The sequence below is a fragment of the Chamaea fasciata genome, unplaced genomic scaffold (genome assembly GCF_029207755.1).
Source record: "Chamaea fasciata isolate MVZ Bird 193981 ecotype frontalis unplaced genomic scaffold, bChaFas1.0.hap1 SCAF_330, whole genome shotgun sequence".
Lineage (NCBI taxonomy): Eukaryota > Metazoa > Chordata > Aves > Passeriformes > Sylviidae > Chamaea > Chamaea fasciata.
Window position 1 is genome coordinate 94743 of NW_027094415.1, and position 5029 is coordinate 99771.

The following is a 5029-nucleotide window of genomic DNA, read 5'->3' on the forward strand; positions in this document are numbered from 1 at the left end:
GAACTGCAGACACATGAAAGTGAGACCACCATGAAACAACCTCAAGGTCCAAATGAGGCAGAAAAAGGATTAGTCAAGCTTCCAGGACTGCAGGCACATCCAAGTGAGACCACACCTGTTATGAGTGGGCCAGGAGACAAATCTCCCTTTAAATGCCTGTATTAGGACAGCTTTGGGCGGGGAACCCAAGGGGTCACACACACCGCCACTGCTCCCTGGAGCGATGAGGACGAGGAGGTGAAACAGCTTTGCCAGGTGCCCGACAGAGCCGGGGCTTGCGTCCCCACGAGAGCCGCAGGAAAGCACAGGCTCGTTGACAAGCCGAGGGCAGTCACGCAGAGAGGGCACTATCTGACTTATGGCGACAAGACACGGAGCCCCAGCAAGCAGCCCCATGTTCTCCCTGCTCACTGGGGTAGTTTGGAGTCCTGTCTGGCTAATGGCTCACCGGCCCTAGGGGTTTTTAGGCGTCCACTCCACCTCCTGTGGGCACTGCAGTCCCAGGGAGTTCTCTGGTTTGCGTGTCGCCATCAGGGCTGTGAGGGGAGCAGCGGGAGCACGGCCCCACGGGAAGGAGACAGTTTCAAAATGGACACCGGCTCGAAATGGGGGGTGAGGGAGAGCGGAAAAGGTACACAAATGAACTTATTCACATGCAAACTTGTCACGATCCGCTCACACAAGCGGGGTTCGTGATGGTTCGTTTTAGGGATCTCAGAGCGCAAAAGACACAGCGGGGGACAAACTCAGTTTACTCAATCACAAATGCACCTTTATTTAGTGCCAACAAATGCGATAGTGGGGAGAGAAAAGGAGAATAGTAAGAAAGACAGAAAAAGAGGGGAAGGGGATTATAGCTACCAACATGGAGGGTCGAGTCCTCGAGGCTTTTGAAGATGCCTATAGACGCAATCTTCTCCAGTGGGGAGATCTCAAAAGTGAGCGGGAGTCTCCAGGGTTTTTATAGTCCTCTCCGAAGCGACAGGCAGTTGGCCAAACAGCTGGGGGAAATCATTGCAGTGTGTTCATTCAGAGAACCCAGAACAAGTCGGTCATCAGCAGGTACAGTGTCAACCAGTCCAAGTCAGCAGGTGCAGTGTCAGCAGGCGCGGTCACTTCACCGTGACTTGCCCATTGTTTCTGCTCAGGTTCTGATGTTCCCATATGGGTGCTGGGTGTTTTCCATCAAACACACCTGCAGGCAGCACTTGGCCACCATCCCACCTCAGCCAGGCCAGAACTCCTGTGTTGAGATTTTCAAGTCCCTTTTAGGGGTTTCAGTCTCTGTCCTTGACGATGGTCGTGAGGCAGATGAGGGATCTTCGGACCGTCTCTTACACAAGGGTCGGCAGGGGAGAAGATCCCACTTCAGGCTTCCACAACCCATCTCCAGGTTTCTCTCTAAGCCCTCCCGGTGTAGCAATGTATCTGAATAACTTGGGCCATTCCCTGTATCAGCCAAACTGTTTGTAGTGAAGATGACACCTGCAGTCTTCTTTTCCAGAGTTCGCAGGAATTCATCAAGGCTACAGGAACAACAACAGCTCTGAAAATAAGAGCCTAGGAAAGCCTCTCCAAGAAATGCAGAACTCAGATAGGAGACACATAGCACGGTGATGGACACTTAACCAATTAAGTGCCCTGAAAGATGCGTGCGTGCGTTCCTGCCTTCCTGCCTGCCTGCGTGATGGAGAAATAACTTAGCCGACTGAGAGAGACACCTGTACCCATGAAGAGTAGTGCTAGAAACTGGAACTGTAGCTTTATGTACACAAGAAAGTAGCTGCTGTTAGAAGCATATTGTTTCCTTCATTTCAGCAGCCCATTTTCCCCCTGTATCCCTGTGGCTACCTGCTCCCACTGCAGAACAGAAGCAGCACCCAGCCAGCAGCTCCTCAGTCCTGGCAGGTCAGCGGCACTTCCAGGAGCACACCAGACTGGCAGCAAACTGCCCAAAGGGCACTCAGCCCTAGACCCTATTCAAACCCTCCAAAGTAACTTGGCCAGGGGGCAGGGTCAGCACCAAAGACACAGACACCAACCTCAGGAGCTCAGGGTCTTTGGCGACAGCTCAGAGCAGCCAAGAACCTCCCAAGGAGAAGCTCAGCAATGCTCCCCAGCACTGCTACCCAAGGTGACCTACAGGGACTGAGATCCAGCACCAGGGACCCTGAGCCTCACCCCCAGCAGCTGGGAATCCCCTGTCACAACCCAGCCCTGGAGAGCCCCCCCAGAACTGGCAATTCCCGCGGGTGCGTCCGCCCGCCCGCAGGCCAAGAGGCTCCGGCTGTGCCGGGACAGGGCCCAGGTCGGGCAAATGCTGCAATAAACAGGCGCACACAACTCCCACAGCGGGAACAGCTGGGCTCAGCCTCCTCCGGCGTCGCCCCAAAGCCTGGCCAGGGCTTCAGGAGCAATGCAGGAGCTGCCTTTGGCCCCGCTCCTCCCAACAAGGCCACAGGACTCATCTCAGGGCCCTGTCCGGCCTCTGAACACAGAAAGGTCAAGCCATGTTTCACTAATGAGCACGGACCTAGCCCAGAACACTAATGATCCTGGCTACCGCACTGCCGACAGGATACAAACACAACATCTGGGTTGAAGGCTCACCCAGAGGTCAGCTTTGCCTCAAGACTCTGCTTCAGGCCTCAGGCCTTCAGGAAGTCCCAAGGTGCTTGAACCTCTGCGCAAAGCCTGCTCCCATCTCCTGTGGAACCTCACAGATCAGGCAGCACTTCCTCGGCCCACTCCTGAGGCTATTTAGCCTGCCAGCAAAGAGCAGGGGCTGACCTGGGAATGACAGAAGGCAGGGAGGGGAAAGGACCCTTTTGCTTCCATCCAGAAAGCCAAAGGCCGTCAAAAAAACCCTCTGGTGAACACCTGAGCAGCACCAGGAGATGAAAGGCCTGGCACTCCTGACTCCCAGAGCTCCCAGCGCTGCCTTGCCCCTCACCTTCAGCCCTCGTCTTGGACAGCAAGGCAATCCCAGGGACAGAAATCCAGGCTCCTGCTGCTCCTGGACGGAGGCACCCAACAGCTCTGTGCTGGCTGAACATGGCAGCAAAATCAGGATGCTGCTCTTCCTTGGGCAAAACTCCAGCCACTAAAAAGCTGGAATGCAGGACAACCCTGCCTCTCCACCAGGGCACTTGGATCCAGCCCTACTGACACATGGACATTTGAGACAGGAATCCATAACCCTCCGTGAAATCACATCACAGCCTCCAGGTGTTTTCCTGTTCGTGTCCTCACTTACCTGGCATAGGCTTCTTCCAAGGCTTTGCAGACACTTTGCCTCTAGCCAAAAAGATTAACATCGCCTTCTTTCCAGCTTTCAAGAAGTCACAGCAAGTCATCCTGGTCCCATGTTCCACATCAGATTCTCCTGTAAAAAGAAAGATATTTTTTCTGTTCAGATCATTTCTCAAGCTGTCAAGAAAAGCAGGATCCCACATGCACTCCCAGAAATTCTCTCAACACCATTTGCTGCTTCTCTCTCTGGCAGGGCACCAACAAGTCCTGGGACACTTCTTGTTCCCTGCTGGCCAGTGACCTTGAGCGATAAAAGAAGGCACCAGTATTGCTGCTAATTTTACAGCCACAGGCTTTGAACTTTCCACAAGTTAAAAGCAGAAGCAGACACTCCTCATCGGGCTCGAGTTCTCGCTTCCTGGCCCAGGAGACGCGCGGCCGCAGCTGCTCGAGCTTCTCTACCACTGCAGAGCGCGCCGAACACGGCAGGCGCACGGCAGGTGACGAACAAGCGACTTCTCCAATCCCGGCCCCGGAGAGGCGTGGCCGCCGCTCCTCGAGGTCCTCCGCCTCTGCACAGCGCTGCACGCACGGCAGGAGCACCGGAAGTGACGAAACAGCGAGGCCACGCTTCCCGGCCCGGGAGACGCGTGTCTGCCGCTCCTCGAGGATCTCAGCCGCCGCAAAGCACGCCGAGCAGGTAAGCGCACTGCAGATAATGAATAAGTGAAATCTTGCTTCCCAGCCCCGAAAATGCACTTTCGGTGCTGGAGGAGCTTCTCTGCTTGTGGGCAGCACGGAAACCGCGCCCAGCCGCTGTTCGCAGCCAGCCTGCAGCATACCGCCGGAGAGTGCACTAGGCGCGGCCAAACGGCGTTTGCTCGCTTCCCAGGCTAGGAGAAGCACTTGCCGTGCTGCAAACAGCTTCTCTGCCTGTGGAGAGCTCGGAAACAGCGTTTAACGCTGTTCCAAGCCTGCCTGCGAGCGAATCGCCGGAGAGTGCACTCGGCGCGGCCAAACGGCGTTTGCTCGCTTCCCAGGCTAGGAGAAGCACTTGCCGTGCTGCAAACAGCCTCTCTGCCTGTGGAGAGCTCGGAAACAGCGTTTGACGCTGTTCCAAGCCGGCCTGCGAGCGAAGCGCCGGAGAGTGCACTAGGCGCGGCCAAACGGCGTTTGCTCGCTTCCCAGGCTAGGAGAAGCACTTGCCGTGCTGCAAACAGCTTCTCTGCCTGTGGAGAGCTGGGACACAGCGTTTGACGCTGTTCCAAGCCTGCCTGCGAGCGAACCGCCGGAGAGTGCACTCGGCGCGGCCAAACGGCGTTTGCTCGCTTCCCAGGCTAGGAGAAGCACTTGCCGTGCTGCAAACAGCTTCTCTGCCTGTGGAGAGCTCGGAAACAGCGTTTAAACGCTGTTCCAAGCCTGCCTGCGAGCGAGGCGCCGGAGAGTGCACTTGGCGCGGCCAAACGGTGTTTGCTCGCTTCCCAGGCTAGGAGAAGCACTTGCCGTGCTGCAAACAGCTTCTCTGCCTGTGGAGAGCTCGGAAACAGCGTTTAAACGCTGTTCCAAGCCTGCCTGCGAGCGAAGCGCCGGAGAGTGCACTAGGCGCGGCCAAACGGCGTTTGCTCGCTTCCCAGGCTAGGAGAAGCACTTGCCGTGCTGCAAACAGCTTCTCTGCCTGTAGAGAGCTCGGAAACAGCGTTTGACGCTGTTCCAAGCCTGCCTGCGAGCGAACCGCCGGAGAGTGCACTCGGCGCGGCCAAACGGCGTTTGCTCGCTT

General features: G+C 56.4%; 1 long non-coding RNA gene across 1 annotated transcript; it reads right to left on the reverse strand.

The window, feature by feature from the left end:
- Nucleotides 1-2563: 2563 nt before the first annotated feature.
- On the reverse strand, nucleotides 2564-3730 carry LOC136305234 (uncharacterized). The gene is made up of 3 exons (XR_010725180.1): nucleotides 3481-3730; nucleotides 3257-3385; nucleotides 2564-2790 (listed from the first exon to the last, which is right to left on the reverse strand). It is a non-coding gene; the product is annotated as an uncharacterized lncRNA (long non-coding RNA).
- Between the last annotated feature and the right edge of the window lie 1299 nt (nucleotides 3731-5029).